We start from the raw sequence: 13,314 nt of genomic DNA, 5'->3' as shown, positions 1-13,314 counted from the left end.
GTGAAGGAGCATGTGTTCTCATAACAACAACAAAAAAGAAGGCAAAAGATGAAAAACTGGTTGGATCTGAAAGTTGAAAGGGTAAATAAGATGCAGTGAGATAAGCCATACCGTCAGTAATGCTTTAGCTACTCTTGAAAATCTGTGTTTTCTCTTATTGAGGGTAAGCCTATTTTGAATGTGTACAGTGCCCAGGCAAATACTGCAAAGCAGCTAACACACTGTTAATCTGCTAATGCTTTTGGAAAGTCAGGTTCAGGGAGTTGCTGTGCATGTATTTTGCTTTGAATGTTGTGTATCTTTTCTCTGTGGATTCTGGTGTTCTTTTTTTGGTTTTTTTTGTGTATTATGTAAAGTGCAGTAAATCTCTTGAACAGCAGCAAATAATCTGTTGTAGATGTGCTTTAGGGCAGGGAAATACTGAGCAGCAGGTAGGTTTTGGTGCTTTTAATATCTTCAGTTGGTCTTAGAAATTGAGTTCTCCATTACCTGTCAGAAAACAGTACAAAAGCTTAACCCATGCATAAGGATTTCTTGTAAACTTAGCGAGAACTATATCTCATTAGAAATGCTTTTAAGAACCACTGAGAAACTCTGAATGGTTTCTAACAGTTATGAGAAAAAAGTTAACGTTCATACCTGAGGCTTAACAGAAGTTCTTACTTAGAATTGTAATTTCCATCAGTTACTCTAGCATGCTCTGTACAGTTCAGGCAATGATGGTGATGTGGTGCTGCTGGGGTACATAACTTTCAGACAGATTTTTCTCTTAAAAAAAAAATCACATTGGTTGAAGGCTAAACTTACAGTGTGAGACTTTTATTACTTAAACAGGTGAAACAGTTGATGTACCATTACAGGAAACTTGAGGAAGCAGACCGAAAGGAGTGTTTATCCTGTCAGGTTGAAAGTGGTTGCTGTAATTGTGTTCAGATTTATGTGGTCTATTTCTTGAATATCCATCTGTACAACGTAAGCAGACATAATTAAATACTTAAGGTAGATTCTTTCCTGAAATATGGCGTAGTAACAGTTAAGGAAAGATTTGAGTCGAACTGTGTAGCATGTAGGTAAAAGGATGGTATCTCTTCCACTGAAGAAACTCAGAAGAAAGACAAAGAGTGAGCACTAGAGACTAACAAAGGTTGGTTCTTAGTTGGTGTCACTTGTGGAGTGGAGATAAGGGGATTTGAAAAGAAAACAGGCTTGTGAAAAAGCAAGAGGCTAAATAAATAAAAGAATGGGAAGTAATAAATTCAACTTCATTTCTTATAGAAGAGAGACTCAGAGGTAATGTGCATGGCAAAAATTAATATGATGAGAGCTGAATTTTGTAAGCGGGCCTACTATTACTTAGGTAAAATAGTGATTACCACCTTTATGTGGTGTCAATCTTTTTAGCTTATTTTCTGGTAATGGAAGGCAGTGATGTTGTTAGAATCCTTACCATGGATTTGTTAGTCTCTGTGTGTATAGTAAGTCTGTTTCTGTGGATAAGTGAAATCTGATCGTTTTATGTTTGCATAAACATAAATCGATCTCAGTAGTTCTTTGGGGGAGGGAATAATGAATAGGCTTCCTGGGTGTCAGAATTTGTACAGCCGCTTTATTTGCCCATCAGCAAACCTGGGAATGGTGCGGATGAATTGTCTGGGAGGTGGTGGCACTCTGTGGGTTTTCAGCTTTGATAGAGCCTACTGGAGGAGTTATTTGTACTTGCTGTAATGTGTGTGCATGAACCTGTGAAGCTGAGACAGAAGAAAAACGGTGATGAAGACAACAGTTTCTGATGCATGTTTTAGTCTTTTTGTGGGATAGGAGGAAAGATTAGGAGACAAGCAGAAAAAGGTGTTACACTATGTTGATTGTCACAGTGGATCTGTTATTGCGAAAAACATGGTTAGGAGATCCTGACCTAGAAACTTGGTAAGTAGGCAGTTTTGAAGATGGCTTGTGAATGAGTGATTTTGTCAGAACAGCAAGAAAAGGCAGACATGTGGAAGAAGTGTCATATTTGTATTTTTTGAGGTTTGAGGAGTAATTAAACAAATATGTACAAACATACACACAGTCTTTTGGGAACAGGCCCATAGGGAGATTCTTGGGGCTGTCCTGAGCAGAGCCAGGAGTTGGACTTTGATGATCCCTGTGGATCCCTTCCAACTCAGGATATTCTGTGATTTCTGTGAACAGAATACTGTCTGTTGATGGAAAGAATGTAGAATATTCCAGAGGAGAAAATTTTTTTGCTTATAATGCTGGTGGATTATCTAGCTTGAGACATCAGTATGGATGTGCCCATACACACTGGAATTAAAAAAAAAAGGCAACAAACTCCAACCAAAAAAGCAAAAGCAAAACCAAACCAAACCCCCCAAAATCACAATCCAGGTTAGTTTTTTTGTGTTGATAGCCCTACACTGTTTTAAATTTAACATAAGTTCATGTGCTCAGCCTCTGTGTTTTGAACACAGCAATTGTCATTACAGTATATTTTGACTGGTAGGTAGGGAAGTCTTCGACTATGGCCACACAACGGTGAAAAAAGTAAAGGGTTTAGGAGAGTTTAAACAGTGGAGTATAATGTTCTCAAGTGTATGGCATGTGAGAGCTAACAGCAAGAAGAAATACTTCTGTCAGACTAGTATCCTCCGTATAACTGAGTTGCGTATTCACGCCGGTAGCTTTGCAATCACCCTTTTGTGCTGTTTTCAAACTACGAACTTCCTTATCTGCCCAGTAAGTGGCGATAGAGTTCTTCTCAATGTGCCCTGAAGAAGTGCAGAATTTCTGTTGGAAAAAGACACTATTGGGTTTAAATTCTTATTGATTTGCATTTAATTTTTCGGTTTTGCTAAATTGAAGTTAATAGTGCTCTTGCTCCTGATGATGTTTACTCCATTTTGTACTAAAAAACCCAACTCCATCTCGATTGGGAAAGTCTTATTGTCAGCTGGAACACTCTTATGTTAGGGATTCACCTATAAAAATAAATATTTGTGTCACTTTGTCACTTGGTGTATAAATTATACTGATTAATAAGATTTTACTCTTAATTTCCTTTAGACTTTGCAGCAGCAAATTAAATAAGGACATTAAATAAGCAAATTAAATAAGTGCAGTGAGCACACCAGATAACAAATCAATTTTTATGAAACTATTTATTTTTCTAGAGGGATTAATTTTTTAGAAATACTTAATTTAATTTTCTAATCTACTGAAAAAATTGGACTTTTCTGGAGGGTCAATTTTTTCACATTTTAGCAGCTGAGACTTTTTCCTCTGATGCTTATGCCAGCATAGCTCCAACATGTGTAGTTTGTGATTTTTTACCTATATATGGTATATACCTATATATGAGTTTTTCTTTCTCAGTAGACATTGTAAGGTGTCAGATGATGAAGCACATACCTTTAAAAAGTATCTTTAGTTTAGTGGTAAGTCAAGTGTCACTGAAAAAGTATGTTGAGCAGAGGAATAACACCTATTTAAATTAAGTTGAAAAGTCTTCCATCGTGTTGTTTTAACTCTTGTATTTGTTCCATTTGCCTGTGTCTTTCAGGTTTAGATTATGATAAGTACTTGTTTACTAATGAGTTATGAAAATGCTAAAGTAATAAAATTGCTTTCAGATTATATTGATTGTTCATTTTGATACAACTAACATGGTAAAGGACAGAGATCATTATGTTGAAATTGCCTTTCAATTTTCAGTCAATGAAACTGATGTTACTTACCTAATATAGTGCTAATAAAGAGGTTTCCCAGAAGATCCAACAGCTACCTTTGGCAGAAACATTTCAACAGCTTAATACGCTTAGTTACATTATGGAGTAGCCCAGGAAAAGTGGAGTATGTTAGAGACAAGAGGGATCCAGGGGAGCTAGTTACATTTGTTTTCTCAACTCAAGAGTTATTCATTCTGATGAAGAGGAAATCAAGAAAAGGTGAATAAAAGTCCTTCATGATTGCACAGGAAGCTCCCGACAAAATCCAAACATAGAATGGAAATGTACAAGAGGTGGGAGCAGAGTTGTGTGGTGCAGGCATGGGTTGGGAAAGCCAAAGCCCACCTGGAGTTGAATCTGGGGAGGGATGTGAAGGGCAAAAAAAAAAAGGGCTTCTACAGGTGTATCAGTAGCAAAAGGAAAATGAAAGATGTGGGTCCTCTACTGAATGGGGTAGGGAATCAAGTGATAAATGATGCAGAACAGGCAGAGGCACTCTCTATCTTTAGGCCTTTACTTGTAAGACTTACCTTCAGGAACTGTGGGCCATGAGACCTGAGGGAAAGTCTAGAGCTAGGAAGACTTGCTCTGGGTGGAGGTAAGTTAGACTATGAAATGTTTAGATAAAACTAATGTATAGAAGTGGGACCTGATGGGGTGCATCCTGGAGTGCTGAGGGAGCTGGTTGATGTCATCACAAAGACTTCAACTGCATTTGAAAGGTCATGACAGCTCCTGGGAGCTGCTAGAAAACAAACATCACTCCTTACCTTCATGAAGGGAAAGAAGGAGGATTCAGAACTTTTAGGGCAAATAACCATAAAGCTATCTATGGGAACAAATTATTCTGGAAACCACTTTGAAATGTGGGAAGTACAAGAAGGTTATTGGGAGTAGCTGGCATTGATTAACAAAGGTGCAATTATGATTGGCCAACCTGAGAGATGACAGTTGATCAGGGAAAGGTATAGATTTTCCATCATTGTTGATATTCAGAACCCATTGGACAGAACTCCACCTGAGCAACCTCCTTCAGGTGACCCTGCTTTGAGCAGGGTGATTTGACTAGATGATCTCTAGAGGTTCACTCCAGTCTTGGCCATTCTGTAAATATATCCCATTAAAGCTACAGACACAAAGAAATTCAAAAAATTGCAGTTTGCTCTTCCTTCTTACCCTCTCTGTCTGCTAACTGACTTCATTTAAAGCAAAGATATATTTCAAAAAGTTAGAAAATCAAAAGGATTGATTCAGTAGATAATTTGGGAGTCTACAAATTCTTATTTCTGGCTCCTAGAATAAAGGCTAAAATTCTGTTAGGCTGCTGGGTATAGTGTATTGGGAATGTTGATGCTTCCATAAGACTAATCTGAAAGCCCTACAGAGTTTTGATTTTTATGATTAAGTGTGGGAGAAATTGTTGGAAAATGCTTATGATGAAACTAGGAGAATGTACTAAGTACTCACTCCTACTGTTCCTTGTAGGCTGAAAATACCTGGTATCAGTATGGATGTAATTTCCATGCCAGGAATAATTAGCAGGTATATATAGTGCCTTCCTCCTTCAGAGTGAATTACCAGTATCAGTGTTCTTCAAACAAAATCAAACTTTTTAGTATCAGTAATTATTATCTTTGATTAAGTTGAGAGTTTTCTAGGGTCAGTCATGCAAAAATGCAGAGGAAGTAAGTAGGTTTTGCACTGTAAGTAAAAATGCACAGTGTGAGTAGGGGCTTGATTAAAATTTTCTTGAGTTCTAGTCAAAATACCTGATCAATTTTTAATGTTTTTCAGTGTTTAGCATTACTAGTTTGTGTCTGTATAAAACTTGGTTTCTATTACGATTCCTTGAGAATGCTTTACGCATGGGACGCTCACTAAAGAGCCTAAGGGTGTATAAGATGGAAGTCTTGAGTGCAGAACACATGAGCTGAAACAGAAAAGGGTGAACAAGTAAGGACCTTGTACCTTTGTTTATTGGAGAAAGCATGTTACAGCTTCTCTCTTATTAGTCAGAACATACAGATTGTTTTTCAGGCCTCATAACCTTTCTACAGAATTAAAAAAAGTGCAGAGAGTGGTTTGTAGTGTTTAACACGCTCCTGTAAACTGCTATGTGAAGTAATACATAATTTTTGTCTAAGTTAATTTTTATTGCTGACTCTATTGGTTTTTGCCACGTACTGATAGAGTTGTTACTTCCTGATGATGCATCTCCTCTCATTGAGGAGAAAGTTCTTTGCAGACTGTTAAAGTAGTTCTTTAAGGTGTAATTTATCTTTAAATTAGCTTTTTTCTTTTTGGTCTGGAAAACATTATTTTCCAACAGCTGGTTATTATTGGCAAAGCAGGAGTTCAGTTATGAAATTGTTACTAATTTAGTGCAGATTTTTCTGAGGATGTGCTCGCAGAGTTCGCATGATTTTGAGAGTATCTTTTTGTTAGAATTATTGTTCCTTGAGGATGTTGAAATATGACATTGCATGATCCATCTGTATTTGAATGTGTGCATATTTTTGTAGGTATGTATTTGTAAATAGAAGCAGAAGGAATATTCGTAGAACAGCTGTAGACTGTTCTACGAATTTATATATATACATATATATTTATATATATACACACACACATCTATTTGTATTTTCCTTAAGAGAAAGCATAATTTAATTGATGCCTTTGTATCATCCTGTGTAACTTCAGAAAGTTATTGTTGTCAGCCAGGATACGAATCATTATTCATTCAAGGTTGCTTGGTAATGTAAGGAGAAAGAGGTATTGACATAATTAATCTAATGGGTACTTCACACATGTTACCAGGACCATTTTGTGGTGCTTTTGCCTTCCTGAACTGGGTGGCTGTGGACAAACTGGGAGAGGGTTGTCCACAACCATGCCAAGGCTGCAGCTGGGAGTAATGCTGCTCAGATGCCAGTATCTGGGAATGTTCCCTGGAACCATGAGTGTCCTAATGCAGGTACAAGCTCTGGGGCTGCAGCATGGCTGAAGTCCTCCTGTGAACACTTCAGCTGAGGGACCAAAACTTAGTTGAGGGGAAATTGGGCCTAACTGCGAGTACTTGCTTGGAGATCAAGGATAATTTGTGTTACTTTGGATTTAAGTTTAGAGGGTCTGTTCGTTCTATGTGTGAAATGTAATCTACAGATTTTTGTAAGTGGAAAACTGTTTATTCACTGTACATCTGCTATGTAGTTTTTTTTTTAATGAGTTCTTAAAAAATGTGTCTATGTACTTAAAACCTCCCCTTATACTTTAGTTTTTGTCTCTCATTATCATAGCTGTGCTTGAAAAATTAAAATTCTGAAAGCACACGTGCCGGCATATTTCTAGCCTTGTAAATTATACAAAAGTAGAGTAATTAGTTCCACCTTTTTTTACTTAATTCTTCTGAGAGCCTGTGATTTTCTTTGAAACTGATGTGGGTATACCACCAGTCTTCGAGGTATTTTCTGACATCAACGTTTACAACCTTTTGCTGCGTATGAGGGGCAATGGGTTTATATATCAGAGTGCAAGTGGTGCACTTTTTTTTCCTCTAAGTGCTGTGTTGAGGTGAAATGTTTCGCTGTGAGTTTCTCTCATAGACGGATTGATTTCTGAAACTGTCTTCATTCCTTTTCTCTTGCTACATATTACTGTGATAAACTGAGACAGGGATTGTCTTTTAAAATATTAGACTTGGTGACAGTATAACCAACACTATTGCCATCCTGCAAAAAACAATCTCTGCTAGCAGGTCTGTACTGGTAGATGGCAGCTAGAGGTTCATGTTAATACTTGAATACAAAAGTCTGTCTAGCAGATTAAAGAACATGTTTCTGACTTGAGCTAAGAGATTTTGCCTATAACTTCAGTTAGACATTCTAATAGTGCAGCTTTTAAATGTAGACAATTCTATTATTTATATACCTAGTGTAAAACCACTTAGCAAGAGGCAGTAATTTACATTAACAGTATAAGCAGTTTTTGCACAGAAATACAACCTGGGGCCTTTTCCATATCCTTCATAGGATTCCTGGTATTAATGACATCAAGATGGATACTGCACACTATGATCATAGCTCATTTTTTTAAAGTTACGGTTTTGTGGGTTTGTTTATTGTCTGGATCTACTGTTAAATACATCTATTTGCTTTCATTTGAATAATAAACCCTTTGAATTTAGAAATTATTTTTTCATAATATTATTTCTCTTCATAGGGGAAGCTGCAGGGAAAAAATTAAGTGGTTTCCTTATTTAATATCTTTTGTCCAGTTGTTCTTAAATTCTAGTTATTGTTGCTGACAGAGATAATATTCCCTTCCACTGCTTTTGTTTTAACTGTCTCTGTGGTTCATGGAATTTAATTTTGAAACAGTAATTCAGTGTCCTTTGCCTGATCCATATGGAACATGGTGTATATCTGTTGTCCACATCTTCTAAAATTAAAATGTACTGAATTTAAGGAATTATAATTGCCCATCAGCATGTGGTTCAGGAATTTTCTAAGGAAGTAGGATATGGCATTGTGTTTTGTTACAAAGATCTTGGTTTCTATGTATATGTCAGTTTGCTTTCCAGTTCCCTAGATGGTGTCCTCCACCTCTTAGGGCATATTGTGAAAGTATCCTTAAACTGAAAAGGATGCTTAGCAGTAAAGGCTCAGAATAAAAATTCTCATCTTGTTCAGCAGGATCCTTTGAAGGTGTAATTCAAATAGCAGGTGGGGAAGATTGAGAGTGGTACATTCTTGTTTTACGTTGTGGAAATATTTGGTTTTGTAGAAGTGATGATTGTTAAAGAGTTGATTTCATAACATAATGTACTACCACAAGAATAATTGCTTGGAAGGGTCCTGTACAGTAATCAAGTTTCTATTATTTATGTATAGTATAATATATTTTATTATTTATGTATTATTAAATTTGTATTATAGGGTCGTCAAATTTTTAAGAACCTAATTTATTGTGTGTGTTGCCTGTCTTTATTGTTTTTTTTGTTCTGTTGATTTATTTACATGGGAGTTAATGATGTAGTAATTTTGTAGACAATTGTTAAATTATGTCAGGGCTGAGTTAACTGAAAGCAAGGGCTGGTGTGCACGCTGCATAGCTTTGGTTGTTTGCAAGTGAGATATCTAGTCCAAGGTTGCAGTTCCATCACTGATTATGCTGATTTGAATTGGGGTCAATGTGACCCAACACTCCTCCCCTTTCATTTCCACCACTTTGCAATTGGTCCAGTTTTTTTGTTTTACTCTGGGGGGAGACAGCTCACAGTACCAATTTGTCATAGGACTGGAGAAGAAGCCTAGCTGAGAAATAGTCTATTTCTGGTTGCTGCTTGGTGTTTTCAAACAAACTGGTATTAGGACAGGTCATAAGCAGGTTTAGACTGTTGACTTGGTTCAAGAAGCAAGAGCTTCTATACTGGTGCAAAGCAGGGACAAGGGAGGGGGCTGAGGTAAAGAAAGTGCAGAACAACTTTTGAGGACTGACTTAATAGAAAGTTGCAGAGTCATTTGAAGACATTTGTATTTGCCTTTCAGAAATGTGGCAGAATTCCAATACTTTCTGTATTGTGGGTGGAATTGAATGAACAAGGTTTCAGAAGTTATTTATTTTAGTAGCTGATTTCTTTTGTGATATTCAAAAGTAAGAAAGGAACTCCAAACAATACTAGAAAAAAATTTAGGAGTGTTGTTGACATACAGAATGAAAGAAATTAATATAAAATTAGAATAATAAATATTAAAATGTTCTAATGAACAAATCACTGTAATGAAACCTAAGGAAGCGTTCTGCAAATTACTTGTATAAGCAATTATGCTGAGCATTTTGTAACAAAAAATCTTTAACCTGGCTCTCTTTTTCTGTGTAATTTATTGGTTTTTTAATATAGTTTAACTGATTGTGAGGTTGTCAAAGTTATTTGGTTTTGGTCATCATATTCTGGTAACAAATTGAGGTTGAGAGAGCAAAATCTTAAACATTGAGCAAAACTGGAAAAAATCTACCAAGGTAGGTGTATTTCTTGGTCTAAAGGCAATTCATTGGTGCTGTTAGAGTTTGTAGATGGTAGCTTTCGTTAAATCCAGGAAAAGGAATTGTAGAGAGATAAGGCTTTTTTTAAGTCAGACTTAATTGTGTTTATCTTATCAGTGTGATCAACTTATTTTTTAAAGAGAGAAGGTAGCAAAGAATATATGTTAAAGGGCATATTTTTATAGCTGAGGCAAGAATCTTTTCTCCAGAATGCAACATTAAAGCTGTCAAGCTTTGCTTCCTTTTTTGTTTTTTTTCTCCATATGAAAAGATCTTCCAGTTCACAGATGCTTTACAGTCTTGTTCATTATCACAGCAAACTTGTGTCAGTTTCCCTGTTTGCTTTTCTGAAACTATGTTATAAATATAGAGGTAGTTTATTGGAACAACCTTCCAGAACTCAAAATATTCCTTGGAGGTGTTTCCTGCCAGATAGAGCATAGGATTTGAGTCATAAAATAAGAGCAAGGATTAATTTTAGAAGTTAGGATTCAGGAGCTTGGGATACTGTGGGCAAATGGCTGGAGTATTCCTATCTAGTAGTTAATGTAGATAAAAACATCTGATGTCTTAATCTTCTGTTGAATCTGTAATGTTTTATTTTGCATCTCATGCTGTGATATGGGAAAAAATGAAGTGAATAGCTCAGACAGTTCTTGCTGTTACCTCTCTTTTGACAGGCATTGCTATATGTATGCAAAATAACTGCCAACAAAAACCATCAATCTGAATCTGTTGGTTCCTGCAAGGTTGCATATCAGTAGAAACAGCAGCATAGTAACTAACTAACTAGCTCTGTCATGGTAATTGGAACACAAACGTGCCTCTTCTGACCCTTCGCAGAACATTTCTGTCTAGTGTAGCTGAAGCTCACCACTCGATGTAGTGCTGGTAGTGAGAGTTCCCACTCTTCTTGCCACTTTCATGTGGATGAGTTGCATTGTTATCTTGAGATTCAGAAGTATGTTAAGTTTCCTTACTTCCTTAGATGGTGATATCCAGTCTCCATACAGTCATATGTATATTATGTCCTCATAGATAGAGTGTTCTGTTTATTGCACCTCTATATTTCACTTATTTCAGGAGACTTCATGGCTTTTTTCACTAGAATTTGCGTTAATACTTCACAGTCATTTGACATCAATACCTTCTAATAGTTTCAGCTCTGTGGAAGGCTTATAGGGTACCTGCCTACTTAACTTACTGGAACTTTCATGAAAAATAAGATAAAATTGCCTTTTAAGTATCAAAATACCATAGAGAAGTACATGTTTCTCCTATCTTTGTCTTTCTCTCGGTTTTTGTCTATAACTTTTGTCATTATTATTCTCTGATGTTGACATCAACAAACATTGTAAGGAACTGGAAGTAATAGAGGGAAAGAAAATGAAGGGAAATTACGTTATTTAATACAGATAACAAGAGCACGTCAACTGGATGAAATGGAACTGATCAGAATAGAATGTGAGCAGACTATTGCTTTTTGTGTATCATCTCTCCCCAAATCTTTTGTCGTGTTAATACCCTACCCATGAGCATTATATTTTGGTAATAAGTAATTTTAAGAAAGATAGAGGAATGCTGGTATCTAAATCCAAGAATTTTTTTCTTTGATACTGTTGACAGCTGTTGATTCCGTGCATTAATTTCTGTGTCTGATTTCTGAGAACCACTAGGATCATAACATGTGGTGAGAGACACAGAGCTGTCAGCCATTTGTGGACAAATAATTAAAAGGTTAAAAGGAATAAATGCCTACTCAGCTAAGAACAAAACAGATGATACCCATCATTCTAGCTCTATTATTGTGTGTCTAAAGGGTGTCTGAACAAATAATTCTCAAGACAAGAATATTGCTTCAAACGGTTTTTCTTCTACATTTTCCTTCCTGCTGCTTTCAGAGGAACTGCAGTTGAAACTATTTTGAGGAACTAAAGCTTTGTATTCGAAACTTAATTTCAGCAATAAAAATGCATTACTTCTCTGCGAATACTTTAAATACTATAGCTATTGCAGTATCTGATACTTGATTTATATCAATTTGCAGCTTTTGTTTAGGATACCAAAATAGTGAATTGATTTTACTGAAACAATTCACTTTCGAAACTTGTAAGGTTATGATACTCTGTTCTTATTGCTTAAATAATGAAATGGCAATAAAACTTGTATTTCTCTTCTTAATGTGAATTTCCACGCTTCTCCTATTTGTCAGTGTTTATTTTGGCTTCCTACAGAACTCTCATCTGTAAAATGACAATCAATACCCGATTTTAATTATGTTATGTTAAATTACAAGTCTGATATTTAATGAAATACCCTGCATGTTTATACATGGTTGGAAAACAACTTCTAGAACCTGGTAGAGGGATTGTTATGTGTCATCTCTTCAAACAGCTGTGGTTTTATCTGATATTAATGCTGAACATAAAAGCATTTGAAACTGCATTTTTTTTAATTATATGAATGTAATTACAATTTAGGTTTTTTTAATGTTCTTAAATGAACACCAGTTATACAGCACACCAAACGTTCTTTTGTGTGAGAATGTTTCTCAGTGGTGTGGAATGTCTTGACAATTTCTGTTCTTAAGCATTCTAGTATGACAGTGTGTGAATACAGCTGTTATTTCCTCTGTATCAACAAGTCTGTTTTTAGCACTGCCTTTTTAAATAGAAAAATTACTGTTCTACTATGTGTTTAAGAAAAACAGGTATGTTATATAACTTGCAAGTATAGATATTGGAGAAATACAGATAAAAGATTAGCTCATTTGTAAAGTGGTTCTCAAATATTGCACTCTGGTGAGTAAGATTTTGCATTTGTACACATTTGTACACATTTTACACCTTTTACACATTTTTACATCTCTCTATGTTCTGCTTTGTAATTACCTGACATTTTGGTATTAATAGAACACAGGTAGAAATAGCTTATTTCTTTTGTCTCTCTGTTAAGGTAAAACGTTTATCCATACTGTAGTTTTTAATTATTGCATGGTAAAAATCTAAATACTTCTCACTGCAGTCTGTTTGTTAATATTTCTGTAGTTAATGAGGTATGCAGTCAGTGACAGTAGTGTCATGTGGTTTTCATGCAAAACTAAACCAGCAAAACTACCATTTGATTGAAAGAAACATAATTTCTTCCAGTTCTTTACTCATTAACAGCCTTTAATTGAGCCATTCTCAATTAAAAATGGCACTACTGAGTTTTCAGTACTACTATAAATGATTAGCAGTGTATTTCTTAGAGTTTCTAACAGTCATCATGATGTAATATTACTGCAGGTAAGTAAATTCCTCTGTGTTATATAAGTTTTGAGAGGAAAATAGGAAGTAGCAGTGCCAAGTCCAGTGAGATTCTGCAGCAGGGCCAGAAACAAAGCTGCAGAACATGCAGTTTCTAGAATTTTGTGATTGGTATGTTTAACTAAGTCTTTGTTTAGTAATTTGCAACTTACTTGTTTTTTTCCTGAATATGAAGTTTTTTTAAACAGAAAAATATGTGCTTTGATCTTGCTTGTTAACCAGTTATATAATTCTCTTCA

General features: G+C 35.7%; 1 protein-coding gene across 2 annotated transcripts in view; it reads left to right on the top strand.

The window, feature by feature from the left end:
• TTC33 (tetratricopeptide repeat domain 33) overlaps window positions 1-13,314 on the top strand; it is a 38,872-nt gene that overhangs the window by 1,398 nt on the left and 24,160 nt on the right. The gene's annotated exons all lie outside the window — the stretch shown is intronic.

This window comes from Manacus vitellinus, unplaced genomic scaffold, assembly GCF_001715985.3.
Source record: "Manacus vitellinus isolate BGI_N305 unplaced genomic scaffold, ASM171598v3 scaffold_18_pilon, whole genome shotgun sequence".
Taxonomy (NCBI): Eukaryota; Metazoa; Chordata; class Aves; order Passeriformes; family Pipridae; genus Manacus; species Manacus vitellinus.
Note: the sequence above shows the minus strand (reverse complement) of the source record. Positions and strands in the feature narration are given on the sequence as shown.